This window comes from Petaurus breviceps, unplaced genomic scaffold (assembly GCF_028583685.1).
Source record: "Petaurus breviceps papuanus isolate PSGF00001 unplaced genomic scaffold, PetGlider_PUasm1.0 214, whole genome shotgun sequence".
Lineage (NCBI taxonomy): Eukaryota > Metazoa > Chordata > Mammalia > Diprotodontia > Petauridae > Petaurus > Petaurus breviceps.
In genome coordinates, this window is record NW_027185863.1 from 3,299,604 (window position 1) to 3,317,184 (window position 17,581).

At 36.6% G+C, this 17,581-nt stretch overlaps 1 pseudogene; it reads right to left on the reverse strand.

The window, feature by feature from the left end:
• The window catches only part of LOC138165616 (activator of 90 kDa heat shock protein ATPase homolog 1 pseudogene), a 53,297-nt pseudogene extending 36,369 nt beyond the window's left edge, over positions 1 to 16,928 (reverse strand).
• Positions 16,929 to 17,581: the final 653 nt, after the last annotated feature.

Below are 17,581 nucleotides of genomic sequence, written 5' to 3' on the forward strand. Positions count from 1 at the left end.
TTCCTTCCTTCCTTCCTTCCTTCCTTCCTTCCTTCCTTCCTTCCTTTGTTTCTTTCTCAAGTCTTCTTGACTAATGTGGAAATGACAAGATCACACATAAATAGCTTATATCAAATTGTTTAACATCTCAGGGAGTGGGTAGGGGAAGAGGGATAGAATTTGCAACTCAAAACTAAAAAACCCCAAAACAACAAATATTAAAAATTGTTTTTACATGTAACTGGGGAAAATATTATTTAAAAATGTATGCACACAAGAGAGCAGAAGGAAGTTTCATAGGGGAAAACAAATAGGTAAATGTTGATACTACAATATTAAATTTAATACATATTTTATTTTAGTTTTTAAATTTATTTTAAACAAACTATGTACAAAATAAGAAAAGAAAAAAATTGCCATGCACACAGCAGAACATGAAAGGATTCAGTATAAAACAATAAATTTCCATTTCAAGTAAACCTATATAATAAATACTATACATAATTTTCAAAGCTGTTCAGTTTTTCTTTGTTTCCTTATAGGTTTTCTTTTGTTCTTTGCTGTGCATAATTTTACTTTATTTTCCCCCTCCCCACCCCAAGAAGGCTACAATTAAGTGTATGTATGTATATGTAAGAACATACTATGTTTATTTCTATGTGTCATCTGTGTCTCTGAAGGTGCATCTTCTTTCATAAGACCAAGTCTTCCCATGCTTTTCTAAATCAACCAACTCCTCATTTCCTCATTGCCACGGCAATATTCCAACCTAATCCATTCTATTTGATGAAAGCTTTGCCTCAATCTTCTGTATTCCTTATGTTCTTGGCTGCATAGGTTTTATTTATACAAGAAAATTTTAATTTAAAATAATCAAAATTATCCATTTTACATTTCAACAATGCTCTCACCTTATAATATGGTTTAAGGATTTTATCACTACCTTCCCTGTCCCCTGCTAGCTTCTTCTGTATTGATTTTTCTTTTTTGACTCATTTGTATGAGATAATTTCTTCTTTTTTATCTCCCAAGACAATTTTATATTTTTTAGAATCACCTCATCATACTCAACTCAGTCCAAGCCTTTCTTTCAAACTACCCAAATAAAAATGATAGTCATAATATAACTGATAAGATTTTCATATATAAGAAGTAAATAATTTGACCTTATTTAGTCCTTTGTAATTGGTCCTTAGTGTTTACTTCATAGTTTTCCTAGATGTGATATGTCAACTTTCCCTTAAGTTCCACTGTTTTTGTCACAAATACCTGAAAGGCTTTCAGTTCATTAAATATTCACTTTTTTTTCCATCCAGGATTATACTTAACTTTGCTGGGTATGTTACCAAGTTACCCTTGGTCATAACCCTAGGTCTTTTGCTCTATGAAATACAGTATTCCAGTCCTTCAACCTAGTAGCTGCTAGGTCTTGTGTAATTCTTATTGTAGCTTCATAATAATTAAATTGTTCTTTTTTCTTGTTGCTTCCAATATTTTCTCCTTGACCTGGGAGTTTTGAAACTTGGCTATGGTATTCCTTTAAGTTTTTCTCCTGGGATTTCTTTCAGGTAGTGATTAATGGATTTTTTCTATTTCTGTTTTGCCTTCTTGTTCTAGAATTTCGGGGCAATTTTCTTTGTTAATTTCTTGTAATTTTGTATCAAGACTCTTTTTTTTAAATCATAATTTTCAGTCAGTCTAACTGTCCTTATATTATTTCCTGAAATCTGTTCTCCAGATCAATTGTTTTTCTGGTGAGGTATTTCACTTTTTCTTCTATTTTTTCATTCTTTTGATTTCATTTTATTATTTCTTTATGTCTTAGAATGTCATTAGCTTCCCTTTACCCAAGGAATTATTTTTTTCCTTAAATTTTTGGTTCTCTATTTCAAGTTGGTTGGCTTTCTTTTCATAATTGTCTTTCTTTTCTTGAATTTCACTAATTTTTTCTAATATTGCCTTGATTTCTCTGATTTTTACAATCTTTTAAAAGTTCTTCTAATAAATCTTTTTGTGCTTGGGACTATTTGATGCTTCTCATTGAAAAAAGAGTGGCTTTTTTGTTAAAAGTATCTTCCCTGTATCTTCCCCTGAGTATGAACCCAGAGCCATCATAGTAGCTTTCTATGGTTGGGTTCTTTTTTCTTTACTTGCCCATTTTTATATTTATATTTATTTATTTATTTATTTTTTGCAGCTATTAGTATGATCAAGTTCTAATCCTGAAGTATGGGGAGTAATGCCCAAGCCTCAGGTCCTTCTTACTGTTATTTTCTAAGGTCTATCCTGGGGTTCAACTTAGAGCTCCCCTCTTTACTCCTAAACCAATAGTAGTGCCCTGAATCATGCTATCCCACAAATGATCTTACTCCTTGCAGTCCCTCCAGTGACTGCAAACTACATCTCTCCTCTCTGCTTTGGAACAGAAAACAGGGACTCTGCTCTCCTTTAAGTGCCTTCAGTCAGCAGGGTCCTGCCCCTCTCCTATTTCACTCACCAGATGTGTGCTAGCTCCTTCTCCCCACAGCCACAGCCCATGAAGTGTCTGATTAGCACAGTTGGGCTTGGCATCCCTTGACAGCAGAAGGTCCTTCAATCTTCTCCTGCTTACAGACCCTCACATTGTCCATGAGATGGAAGCTTCTAAAGCTGAAGCTGCCTCTCAGCCCAGAGGCTCCCAGGGCTTTTTGTTTGTTGATTCCTCAGAGTTGATGGGCTTTGCACTTTATTCATGCAGAATATCCACCCCTGGAGGTCAGATCTTTCCTGGGGTCTTCTCAAGTTGTCTTAGGAGAACAACTGATTTACCCAGACATTTGTTTATTTCCACTGCTCTACATTTCCTCTGAGGCAATGTTCTATCTTTTTCTGCAGAGGAAATTTGGAGAGTTAAAAGTTTTATGACCTACTCTGCCATCTTTCCAGAATCCTACATATTTTAAATTTAATACATATTTTAAAAGTCGTATGTTATAGACTCTTGATGTCATATACAATCTTCTTTTTTTCCTGGCATCTTTGTATTTGGAAATGTTTATTTTTTCTGATGATTTTCTAATTCATAATTTTAAAAATTTAGAAAAATGAGGCAGTCAAATGACTGGATTGAAAGAGTAAATTTCTGTTGTTACAGGGAAAGATCTTCATTTGAAACCTTTTTTTTTTAAAAAGGTAGCACCATCAAAAATAGACTTAATAGTCATTACATATGATATAGAGATGAAAACATAGAAGGTGTGATACTGTCTGTAACATATAAGAGGACAGCAGCAAGATAGAGAGACTAATATTGAGAGATGGAAGTCTTACATGTCACTTGATTAAAGCACAAGTAGAGTGACTCTAGGAAAAATGTACATCACTCTTATGCTCTTTTTTTTTAAAAGCAATTGGGGTTAACTAACTTGCTCAAGGTTACATGGCCAGTTATTTCTGGGTGGGTGCTAAGTGTCTGAGCCCGAATTTGATCCCAGGTCATCCTGACACTGGGGCCGGTGCTCTTATTCACTGCGCCACCTGGCCGCCCTATGCTCTTTCTTTCTCTGGATTCTCTTAGGACCTTCAGATACATCTCTTTTGGATCAACTCTGTGCCAGGTCAAATGTCTCCTTTTAGTCTATTTCTTTGTATTAGGCCAGTGCTTTTTAGCTACATCTTTATCTAGCTCACTGTCGAGTAAGTTGCTTGGCCATGTTTTCATTTTTTTCTCATATTTCTCCCTCCCCACCTTTTCTTTTCATCCTAGTGTTTGAGGCTTGGAACAGAAAGATAAAATCATCTTGTGTCAAGCAAGCACAGTAAGCCCTTATTCATTTGTAATATGAATCCAGAATCATGGAGTATGTATGTCCTTATCCTGCACATGCACCATTGATTAAAAAACAACAACTAATTTCAGAACTTATTATTTATCTCTTAATATTCTGTTTTGTTAGATTTGACTCACAATTCCACCCTGTCAAGATCTTTTTGGGTCTATATTTTGTCATGCAAGACATTAAGTGTTCCTCTCATTTTTATGTCATTGACAGATTTGACCAAAGTGTCATCTATATCTTCACTCAGGTCCTTGATCAAAATGTTACAAAGAAAAGGTAAAGGATTGTAAATGTTAATGGGAATTTGAAGATCTTCCCTGCCCCTTAATAAGTGTAAGAGAATTTGAAGACCTTCCCTGCTTTGAAGATATGTCCTGCTCCCTAATAGTCTGAATGTAATCTTGTGGTGGGAGGAGTTTACTGAAGGGTGGATCAGAGCCCACAGGAAGCTGGGAGTCAGAGCAGCTAGATTGGAGGCAGGAGAGGATGCATCGGAAGGAGACAGTTAGGCTTGTGAGTAAATGTTGATTTGTGGGAAGGCTAAAGGATGCTGTGGCTCTCTGCTGTTATGGCTTAACTGCTACTATGATGGAATCGGCTTACTGGTTTTGGGATTTGGCTTTCTGGTGTCTGAATAAATGTTTTGCTTCTGTCTTCTGTATGGAGAATTTGTTATATTTTGTGATCGAGGACTATGCCGGCATATTTATAGTCACCATCAGTGCTGTATATAGTGCTTTGCTGCAACAAGGACATAGCCCTGGGAGTGTTTCCATTAAAAGGAACAGGAAGTTGTGGGGGAGGAGGGAATGGTATAGAGATAGTCAATAACTGGTATGGGGCCTAGTCCTGGGGAAGATAATATGAAAATTCAACTATCAGAGCAGGGTAGTCCAGAGACAGGTGAAGATGACCAGGAAGTAGATGAGGGATTAAGAATAGAATGAGTGACCTGCCTATTACTATCCCTGCTCATATATCTCCATTTCTTGCCAATATCATTGCTATTTGGTTACCAATCATGGAGCAACAAAATCATAAAGGAATCATGGTTTCAAGTGACCAATGGAGAAATGTATGGTGGGCAAAAATAGATTACTTTTAATGATGACTTGCTAACAAGAAATAATAAAAAAGATATCATCCAGGAAATTAATGATCACAAAAGGAGTTGAGGTAGAGTTTGTGCTCTTCTGTAATGACTCTCCTTCCCTGTCCCCAGGGAGGATGATAAATCAATAGGTTATGTTTTGAGTTTATGATAAAACCATAACCCTGGGCTATGTCTTATGGGTCTGAGTTTCTCCAAAGGCTCCAACAAGGAGAGCATCAATAAGTAATTGCTGAGAGATTACCTGCTGCCTCAGAATAAGCTTGCTTCCTACTTAAGAAAACACTTCTGAAAGCATTCCCTTTCTTGCAATCCATCCCAGTGACAAGCCAAGGAATTCTGTCAACAGGACACAAATTGCTTACTTAGTCAACAGTGAGCAAAGCAAACTGGCTGGAATGAAAAAAAAAAAGCAGTTTTGGGTAGGACAATAGTGCTTATACCTTCCTCTTCCAGGAAGCTTTCCTTATTAGCTCCTTTTATGTGCCACCTGCAATTTAAAGAGTGAGTCTATATGCTCTTGTAAAGATTCTACATATATGTATAAATATATGCTAGCTAGATATTTATGTATAAATACAGACACACACATGTATTTTAAGTATGTAACTTTTATACATATTAGATTATGCATAATATGCATTTTATATGTAAATATTCATGTATGTATGTCTTTTTTTTTGGAGGGCAATTGGGGTTAAGTAACTTGCCCAAGGTCACATGGCTAGTTTGTGTGTGTGTGTGTGTGTGTGTGTTAAGTGTCTGAGGCTGGATCTGAACTCAGGTCCTCTTGACTCCAGGGCCAACGCTCTTCTCACTGCACTACCTAGCCGCCCCTCATGTATGTATATCAACTGAATATTTGTAACTAGTCATTCCTGAAAAACCATAATTTTGATAACAGCAAAAATTGTGTTTATAAGTATCCCCAAATTCCTATTATAGTGCTATATACTTTGTGATTGTTCACGTACTTAATTATTTATGTCTGTATCTAGTCCAGACTGGTAATTTCCACCAGTGTGGAGACCTCGTAGGGCAGAAAATACCTTCAACAATGAAGATCAACAATTTCTCTATAACTTATAGTCTAGAAGTTTTCCTGGGGGCATTCAGGAGCTAAGGAACTTGTTCACAGTCACAGAGCACAATGTGCTTGACAGAGGCACAAATTGAACATAGTTATTCCTCATTCCAAGGATGCCAGTCTACTATGTCATGCTCCCCCTTAACAACAACAACAGCCAAAGACAACAATAATAAATAACAGCAACGAATAAACTGACAGACGATGGATCCTCACATTACAAATACCCCAAAATAACTTTGAGAACTCAACCAATAAACTATGACACCAGACTATGATTACAGAGCAGACTATTGCCCACAATTTCATGTACATAACTTTTTTTTTGAGATTTTGAAAAAGTATTTTTTTTCCAATTATATGTAAAGAAAATTTTTTAACATTCATTTTTTAAATAATATTTTGAGTTCCAAATTTTATCTTTCCTTCCCTCCCCTTTCCCCTCTCTAAAATGGTAAGTAATTTGATATGTTATGTATGTGCAATCATGTAAAACATATTTCCACATTAGTCATGTTGTGAAAGAAGAAACAGAGCAAAAGGAAAAAAAAAACAATATGAAAAAATAGAAAGTGAAAACAATATGCTTTGATCTGTATTTAAACTCCATCAGTTCTTTCTCTAGATGTGGATAGCATTTTCCATAATGAGTTTTTTGGAATTGTCTTAGATCATTGTATTGCTGAGAAGAGCTAAGTCTATGAAAGTTGGTTATTGCACAATGTTGATGTTACTATGTACAGTGTTCTATGGTTCCTGGTTCTACTCACTTCACTCAGCATCAGTTCATGTAAGTCTTTCCAGGTTTTTTTCTGAAATCTGCATGCTCATCATTTCTTATAGTACAATAGTATTCTATTACATTCATATACCACAATTTGTTCAGCCATTCCCTAACTGATGGACATCCCCTCAGTTTCCAATTCTTTACCACCACAAAAAGAACTGTTCTAAATATTTTATACATGTAGGTTCTTTTCCCTTTTTTATGATCTCTTTGGGATACAGGTCTCATACTGGTACTGCTAGATCAAAGGATATGAACAATTTGATTACCCTTTGGGCATGTTTCCATGGACATAACGGTGCTCTACTAAAAATTCAAGAACTGTGCTTTTCATCATACTAGATGGTCCATATCACACTATATAACATACCAAAAATGATCCCCAGGCTATATGGGATAAAAAACTTTCGAAATATAGAGACCTAGAAGAAGAGATAAAAGATTGTGTAGAAACAGGATAAAGTACATTTCATTCCCATTATCCTGTCAGCTCCTAGAGTTGATACTTTTAGTGAGCTTGCAGGAAATAAGTTTACACCTCAATGATTCTATACAATCACAAAGAACAACTATTTTATTCATCTGTGTAGTAGTCTTTAAAACATTAAATATAAAAGAATGAGAGCAAGAGAGTAACTTGTCCCTGGTCTGTTTTTATTTGAATCCTGTCAAAAATAATTAGAATAAGATTGTGATTATGATAATAATAATCATAGCTGATTCATAGTGTTTTAAGGTTTGCAGAGGGCTTTATATGTATCCCTTTTTTCACAATCCTGTGAAACTGATGCATGATATAGGAGACACTGGCAAAGTACTGCCCAGAATGGTGTGCCCACATCAAAGAAGGTGCTATGAAAGAAGAAGAATTGTGGTAGCTAAAAAAAAAAGTGAGATTCAGAAATTTAGAGACACCTCCATGACAAATGTACATTTGGACTATTTCTGCCCAACCTATGGTCAGAGCTCATATTGATCTGATCACTCACAGTCAGAAGCCCTGTACCTTGATGCCAACATAGTGATGTTATTTTTGCCTTCTTCAAGAATGAAGGACAGAAACCAACCAATCAGTCCCATTTTATAGATAAGGAAACTAAAATTCAGAACTGTCAAATATATTACCCATGCTTGCAACAAACTGGTTTTAAAATTTAAAAATTAATGTAAAAAATAAAATAAATAAAAAATAAAATAAAAAAGGCCAGCCCACGGTCACACTGCTAGTAACTATTAAGTGTCTGAGGCTGGATTTGAACTCACATCCTCCTGACTCCAGGGCAGGTGCTCTATTCACTGCACCATCTAGCTGCCCCATCAAGGTGAGATTCTTACTGAGTGATTGATCCCAAACTAGATCTTGTTAGAAACAGCAGTACAATTTTCTAGTTTCATGGATTTAGAGCTGTGAAAGACTTCAGAGGTCATCTAGCCCAGTGGTTCACATTTAGTCATTCAAGAACTCCTTAGGGGTTCATGATGATGCCCTAAAGTACATATGCTAAAAATCCCTTTAATGGCACCTTGAGCAGTAAATGATCATGCAATCAATTATATTACATATTTTTCCCCTTTGACAACAAACACACGCATCTTTGAAGCATTATAGGTTTGTCTCTGCAGTGATTTGGAAGTTTTTTGAATAAAATAAATTTAAAAGAATATTATTAGTCGTATTAAATTACCCTTGGAGTTCTTCACAATTTATTTTTTCTTCTTGACAAGGGTTCATAAAACAAAAAACATTGGGGACTAATGATCTAGTTGAACCCCCTCATTTTATAAATGAGAAAACTGAGGTGTATACATGCCTAAGGTTATAAGGTAAATCCAAGATTTGAACCCATATTTCCTGACTCCAAATTCAATGCCCTTTCTGCCAACTGTCTCATACTAATTCTATAATTAGTGGTAGATGGTTTCTAGCCATTTCATTTGTCTTGCTCAACTGTAATTGTTTTTAAAGCATATTGTGTCTCTCTAGCAGAAAGGGGAAGATGGTCTCTAATCACTGTTTTCAAAATGGGTTCCAAAACAACAGATGAACATAGGAATGGTGATTGGGTGCACTGGTGGAATGTGTAATAATTTCCACTCTTCCAGTAATCTACTGCATTCTTCTAGCCTTCAGAGTCTTTTAAACATATCAACCAAATGATTCTGAAATTATTTTTCTAACCACAACTGTCCCAATCCCTTATTTCTTTTCTTTTTTTATTTCCAAGTGCTCAATTTGACTCATTTAGGGATTGTAGTAGGGCAAAAATGCCTTTCTGGGTCACAAATATTTTCTTTCTGCTGTGGTTTTGTTTGAAGCTAGGACATCCATGGCTACAGCATTCAGACACTACAGGGCTACCTGCCAGGAACACATTAACATCAGCTCTTAGCTCAAAAGATCAGCCTGGGGAAGAGGAGGCAAGTGGAATGTCAGGGAGAGAATGGTCCAGAGGTTCCACCTCACAAGAGTTAATTTCTACTGACAGCTCTCTAAATGAACTTGCCCCATGACTCTACCTTTTTGATACATGGATATCTCAACAGAACCTTAGCACTCACGGTACAAAAGAAATCACTGTTATCTTCAAGTGGGAGGTGGGCCAGGAGATCTAAAATAAGGACCTGTCATAAAGAGTGCTGAGTAGTACCCTTCTGCCTCACTTGCACTATCCCATGGCCTTCATTTCTTGTTTTTGTCTAGATAAGAGGGAACATAAATTCTTTCCAAGGCCAGAATGGCTTTATTATAAGTCACTTATGTAGAGTGGAGACCTCCAGTTTCTATTTCTTCCTGGAGAAGAGCTCTATGTCTTTTGAATTTATTCAATAATGCTAACTTGCTCTCCAAAATATTTTTCAAATATTTTATTTTCAGCTGAAATCCCTTCATATCAGAACTGTCAGAAAGGAAAATCAGGGAATGAAAGCAAAACTAATCCAATGCATAACTCTTGTATAGGAAGAGAGGTTTGTGTTAGTGTGAATTCAACATGAAACTTACTTATGTTGGCAGATATATAATAGAGGAAGGAATGTGGTTCCAGAGAGAAGGGGGGAGATAGGTCATGAATGTTGTAGTTAGCCTTCTCTTCTTGTCCTAGCTTTATCTCTATTCCAAAGAGAACTTCTGAAGTCTTCTGGTATTGGTTAGACAGATTCTGTGTTATAGTCAAGGATTTAACAAGAGTAAAAAGAAATTTTGGGGGGTAGCTGGTGGATAGAGCATTGGCCCTGAAGTCAGTATGACCTGAGTTCAAATTTGACCTCAGACACTTACTAAATGCATAACTCTGGACAAGTCACTTAACCCTGTTTACCTCAATTTCCTCATCTGTAAAATGAACTGGAGAAGAAAATGGCAAACCACTCCAATATAAAAACCTCAGTGGACCACAGAGAGCCAGACATAACAGAAACGATTCGACAACAAAATAAATTTTCTTGAAGTATCAAAACATATGTTGTCTGGGACCAAGGATCTTGATTTTCCCCTAGAGAAGGGTAATAAGATGTGGGACAGCTTGACTAAGTGTGGTCTCTTATAACCTTTGGTTGGGCACTAAAGAACTTGTTGCTACCTTACCCCCTCCAAAAAAAAAAAAAAAAAAGAAAAAAAGAAAAAAGTAAAGATATAAGTAGACCCTATGTATTCAAACTTGGAGCAGCTTTTTCTTTTTCTTTTTTTGCTTTTTGGAGGGCAATCAGGGTTAAGTGACTTGCCCAAGGTCACATGGCTAGTTTTTGTGTTAAGTGTCTAAGGCTAAGTTTGAATTCAGGTCCTCCTGACTCCAGAGCCAGTGCTCTATTCACTGCGCCACCTAGCTGCCCCTGGAGCAACTTTTCTAAGAGTCCAAATGTGTATGGGAAGGATCAGATGCTACATTTGTGAAAGGTAATAACAATTTTATGTAAAAGGAGGCAGAAAGTAAGGAGTGGTTATAATGGAAAGCAAAGAAGTACTTAGCACCTTGTTTCAGCTATTTAATTATTTAGCACCTTGTTTCAGTTCAAGTTTCTTTTAAGCCTTGCCCATGATTATATCAAGTATTTGTTAAGAAACAGAACTTGTGAATCCCACAGTGGGAGGAACTTGCTGATACAACAGGAAGGGGCAGGACAGGGAGGCGGTAATGACCATATATTAAGAGAAGCCCAAGGCTGGAGAGAGCAGAACTGAGAAGGGAACACTTGTGGTGGCAGAGTTGAGAAGGAAAAAAGTTGTGGTATCCAGGCACTCTGTCTGTTCTGTTTCTGTTGATTTGTGTTTGTAATATTTCCTGGTTTAGGCATCAGTACCATATTTGTTTTAAAAAAGAATTTGGTAGGATCCCTTCTTTGCCTATTATTCTAAATAATTTATTTAATATTGGTTGATCCTTAAATGTTTGGTAAAATCCACTTGTAAATACATGTGATAGTAATGGAATATAGAGATCCCCCAGTTCAGGACTTTCTTGAAGGAGTACAAAGCATAGTGCCTCTGTTTGTTCCAGGATCCATGGCCATTTGGATTGAGATTGTAAGGCCAAGGATCCTGGAGGGGTGGAATGTGATAGTAAGGGAATATAGAGATCCCCCTGTATTGGCTTGGTTTTCAAATTGATTGTGTTAAAACCCAGAGCTTGTTAATCCCACCTGTGGGATGGACTTGTTGACGTGAAAAGAAAGTCCTGAACTGGGAGGAGCTGGTGACGTAGATTTGGAGAGACGAGAGAGGAAGAAGAACTTTTTGGAAGCAGCACCCTCATGGAGGCAGAGAGAGACAGAGAGGATTGTGGAGGGCCACTTTGAATCGCCCTGGACTTTTGAGACCTGCCCCCAGAGCTACCAAGGACTGAGGAGACATGGCTGTTTTGCTGGTACTTTGTCTGTCTGTTTTGATGTTGTTTTGCCAGATTTGTCCACTGGTGAAAGACAGTCCTGTTGTTGAAGAAGTCCTGGAACCTGGCTGCTGGTTAAGAGCTCCTGAGACTGTCCTGCAGACAGAGAGTGAATGCTGCCCACTGGTGAAGGACAGTGCTGTTGTTGCAGGGGTCCGGGAACCTTTCTGTTGGTTCAGAAGCCCTGAAGAAGGATTTTCTTGTTGTATGTTTACAGAAATCCTGGGAGAGGGTTTTGCTAATGTTTTCAGGGGTTCTAGGACTGTTCTGCAGACAGAGGATGAATTAATGAAGAGACTGGCAATGTATCTTGTGGCCTTCCTAAGCCTTGTCTCCCCAGGAACTAAGATTGCTGAGAACTTGCCTCCATTTGGGTATTAAGTGCTGTGCTTAAACTTGATGTAACTCTGGGGTAGATTCAATTGTGATCCAGGGGTGGGGAACTTTTGACCTTTTTGTGTTCTATGGTTGAGCAAATGAATGTACTTTACTTATGTTTTGAAACTAATCTCCATTTGAGAAGAGGGGCTTTGTGGTGGACTAAATGAAGGTACAGCCTAGGGGTGGAGTAGTATTTAGAACAGGGACTTTGTAATTGATTGAATGAATGGAAGGTCCTGGGTGGGGTAGTCCTTGGAGATTATTTAATCACACTTAGTAAATGCTGTATTTGGAATGATGTCATGTTTTGATCTTCTCTGTTCTTGGTTGGTCACTGAATAAAATGGAGAGCACCTATGCTGGTATTTTGAACCTTGGGAAGTTGCCTCTGCTTGGCATTACATTACATTACATTACAATACATCTGGTCCTAATGCTTTTTTCTTAGGAAGCTCATTTATGGCCTGTTCAATTTATTTTTCTAAAACTGGCCTATTTAGATATTTTATCTCCTCTTCTGCTAATCTAGATAACTTATAAATTTTATAAATATTCTTCTATTTCACTTAAATTGTAAAATTTGTTGGCATATAATTGGGCAAAGTAACTTTTTATAATTGCTTTAATTTCATCTTTGTTAGTGTTCTATTTACCCATTTCACATTTAAAACTAGTGATTTAGTTTTTAAATCAAATTAATCAACAGTTTATTTCATTTTTTTTTTCATAAAACCAACTCCTAGTTTTATCCAGTAGTTCAATGACTTTTTTACATTCAATTTTATTAATCTCATCTTTATGTGTAATATTTCAGTGCACAGTAAGAACATGGAGTAAATAAAACATTGCAATTGAATACATAGGCTGGGTTCAGCTATACAGACGATTGACCTATTTTAAAAGCAAAATCTGCTTTGGAAAAATCAGCCAACAATAAGTGAACACATATAGCATTCACTCAAGTTTGGAGACAACTTTCTTTGGCAATTTTAATTCCAGTCCTTTACCCAGAACAGATAAACAGGGAACTTCCAACTTTTTCCTTCTATCTTCCCTTTTTTTGGTCTCATCTCCAATTCTTTCCTTCCCCTATTCATATCTTGCAGAGATGGGAGAGACTGGAGACTGGAAGACCAATTAGGAGTGAGTCCATTGAGGTACTAAAAGACATTAAGAAAGGCAGTATTAAAGGAACTTTGTGAATGACTAAATATGATGAAGAGGAATGAGTTCAGGATAGCTTTGAGACTCCAAGAATATTGATGTCATTTAAACAAGTTAGGACATCAGGAGTGGGGAGAGAGGTTGTGAGTTTCACATTAGACATTTCAAATTTGAGATAATGTTGGGACATTGAGAGGCAGTTTGTTCCACTTAATTGACTTGGAGCCAGCAAGACTTGGATTTGAATCTGGTAATTATTAGCTATGTGGCCTTTCTAAACCTTAGTTTTTTTTTTTTTGAGGGGGGAAGACAGGGTAATTGGGGTTAAGTGACTTGCCCAAGGTCATACAGCTAGTAAGTGTGTCAAGTGTCTGAGGTCACATTTGAACTCAGGTCCTCCTGACTCCAGGGCTGGTGCTCTAGCTGGCATACCACCTAGCTGCCCCTACCTTACTTGGGATAGCAGTACTAATAATATCTGTTTCATAGGGTTGTTGTGAGAATCAAATATAATGCATATAAAATATTTTGCAAATCTCAAAGTTTTATAATAATAATAATCACTATTATTATTATTCAGGTAGAGATATCTTAGAAGACATTTAGAGTTGTAGTATCATCCAGTGGAGAAATACTGACTGGTGTCAACCTGGGTTAAAATTCATCCTCTAATGCTTATTACTTGTGTGACCTTGGGCAAGTTACTTAACTTGGATTGAACTTGATGACCTCTGAGGGTCATTCTAGCTCTAAATCTGTGATCGTCTTATCCAAGATGCAGGGCTAAAATCTCAGCTCATGTTGGGATTTAGAATTTCTGGCAATGTTCTTATAGGTTCCGTTAGATTTGGCCTTGGCTTTATGGGTGGCTCTTTTTTTCACCTTTTGTACATGTCCATTTAAAAAATGAATTCATCAGAGTTCTTTGTATTATTCCACTAGTTTTTTTTAATTGCCTCTTTTTTTCTCACTTATCAAAATTGCAATGGATTAGTCAAAATTTCATTATGTAAAAAGGTTCATTCTTGCTCTTTTGCATTCCCATTGAGAGTCCCTGATCACCAGACTTAGAGTCATTTTGAACTCTTTGAAATCACTCTTAAAGTTTAGGATGTAAGGTCAACTTTGCCCAGTGATCCCTTTTCTCACTTTTAGGAAATTCAACAATAGCAGGTACTTTCTCCCAAGTTTACTGTTATTTATGCATCACAAACATATTCTTCTTTGCTCAATAGAATTAAGCTCACAATAGTGGTTGTTTCCTTTGACCTTCTAAGACAGGGGTTGTTGATGTGTGTGTGTGTGTGTGTGTGTGTGTGTGTGTGATGAATTCATTTATTGGTCTAGTGATGCCTATTGGTCTTTCTCAAAATAATGCTTTTAAATTTATAAAATTATATACATTGTATTTCAAGGAAACTCTTTATATTGAAATACAGTTATCAAAGTATTTTTTAAAAATAAAAGTTCATAGACCCTGTACTAAGAACTCCAGTTCTGAATTGATGAAACTGTCCACAAGATAAGTCAATTAAAAATTTATTAAATCTAATTTTGAACAGAATTAGACTTCTAATAGTCAACTACCACACTGTACCTCCACAGCCCACAGCCCTGACCTTAATTGTGACAGAATTGTTACAAATTGAAAGAAACCATCTTAAAAAATTGTTATTTTAATTGGTTTCTGTTACAGTTTTGTAATCTAAATTAGCAAAACATCATCTATATCTTCTTTCCAGTTAGGCGATCTTATATTATTGTCATATTAATATCACTTGCTTCCATTTTTTTCTGATCTATGTTTTTCATTCTCTTCTAAGATTCATAGATTTCCATACTACTAGATACATTCTTGACATGTGACATTAGTTCCCCTTCCCTACGTTAGTTCTGCTTCTTAAAGACAATTCATTTGCCACATTCAAGTTATGAATTAATCAACTCTCACTGGTAACTCTGATATTGAGTTTACTTTCCTGTGTTAAATTTCAAGTTTACTTTCCCACCCCATTCTCTTTGTTTTGGTATAAAGACATTTGAGGACAAAAGTGTTATTCTCACTCAACTACCTTGTTATTTTCTACTGAGAATTATTAGAAAATACCTCAACGGTGCTTGGGCTACACAATCACTTTCCATGCTATCCTATTTTCCACTTTTGTTTGAGCCTTTTTCTCTTTCAAAAATCATGTTAAAAATCATGATATTATGTTAGGATCATAGACTTAGAATAGAGAAGGACTATTTGTGACCTCATTTTTTAAATGAGGAAACCGAGACCTACAACATTAAATGACTTGCCCAGAGTCACATGATTACTAAGTGACAGAACTGAGATTTGAACCTAGATCCTTTAGCCTCTAGTTAGTTCTTTTCTTTGACTATATTACTTGATTGGGATAATTATTGTTCTGCTAAATATTTTTTCCCAGACATTTTTTTATGACTTTTTAAAAGTGGGTCAGTAATAGAATCTATTCTTAACAGACAGTATTTTAATAGGGACTTCAGCCTCAAGAACAAAGAGACCCAGGATCAGCAAACTGCATGTAATTTCTCCACAGGTTTAATCTATACTTCTCTCTCTACCAGCCTTTTTCCGCTTTTTTTGCACATGCCCAGTCCTTGCTTGACCTTTCATCCAGAATGCCAGTTAGTTATTCCTCTGATCTCTAGAGGGTTCAGACTTACTTGACATCTGTTGTTATCAATTACCACCCCCATGTGGAACAAAATTTCTAGCCTGAGAACCAGGCTGACATTTTCTTTATCCCTTTAGTAAGTCCACTGCATTCTGGACAGTATAAATGTCTGCTGCTGTTTTTAAAGAAACCCAAGTGGTCTCTAGAACATAAAGTAAAATACCATTTTTTAAATCAACGATTTCATTTTAATTGAGTATTTTGTGCCCATATTGCTCTCCCTTAAAAACAGTAATATTAATTATTGTGGATACCCCTTTTTCCCCCTCCAACCTAAAGAGTCAGTTTCTATGATGAGACTTCATAGCCTTAAAAATTTATCTGTGGTTGCAATTTATGGTGGTGTTGAGAATCTTATGTCAGTTAACATCTTGCAAGAAAAACATAAAACTGTTTAGCCTTGTGGTAGTAGCCAAAATAAGATCTTGGCACAAACAAAGTGAGTGTGTAGGGTGTGGGTGGGGAGGAGATGAGTATATGTATTAAGGAGTCTGGGGATCTAATCCAAGGACCAAGTCATTCAGAGTGATATGTCAATAAGAAGAGACTTCTAGGCATGTCTTAGAAAGGGAAAGGTTATAAAGGCAATCAATGACTCTCTTTAGGATAGCAAAATGGACTCCCACACTGGTGAATCCTGAGAGGAGATCTATAAGGAAAACCCTGATTAAAAAAAAAAACACATTTCTCTCCATCTCTGTGAAATGTTTCTTGCCCTTTCGATTTCTGGTCCTCTGGGCTCAGCAAGGGATTGACATTTTGCTTTAGAGAGGAACTTTAACCTGCCCTCGTCTTCCCTTTTTTAAAGGCAGAATCTTAACCATGATTATGTTTGAGCTTTCATCAAAGGCAGGCAGCAGCTTTTTTGTAGCTCCCCTGATCAAGAGTATGGCTTTCACAAATGCACACTCTGCCATCTTTTCCCTGGGAATGGGATTCTGAGAATTCTCAGCAGGTCGCTTCACTGATTGTTCTTCAGAGATGATGATCCCCTTCAGAAAGTCCTGTGAGTACATTCTGGACATGAACATGGGTTGGGGCAGGTGGGTGCTTAAAAGTCAGTCAGTGATTTCTGTGGCCAATACTTAAAAGCTTGCTGAGAAACAGATATTTAAAAAAAACATTTTAAATGAAATGTTGACTCTGGTAGCAAGGGAAGAACAAGAAAAGCCTAGAGCAACCTACAGTTGTTGTATGATGTTTAAATATTCAGCTGTCACAGAATAATGTATTTTTCAGGATTTGGTTTCTTACCTATTCAGCCTTGATCATTATTCATAAAGACTGAGCCTTCCTGGAAACACTTCGATTCAATTCAATGAACACTTATAAAGCATCTGCCAGTCACTGTGCTAAGAGTTGGAGATATGAATAAGAAAATAGAAAGCCAGTCCCTGCACTCAATGAGCTTACATTCTAATGGGGGAAAGAAAACACACAAAAGGAAGTTGAAAAGGGAGAATGGGTGAAGCCATCAAGGGGTACCCTAAGCAGAGAACATGATGTTCTGTGGAGTCAAAATGAAGCAGAGCTGCTGATGGAGAATGGAGATTTATCAAGATGCATTGTAGTGCAATGATGTCAAACTCGACAGATTTGGGAACCATTAAACCATGCATAAGGATCCCCACAGGTCACATATTGACTTAGTATTAAAATGAAATGTTAT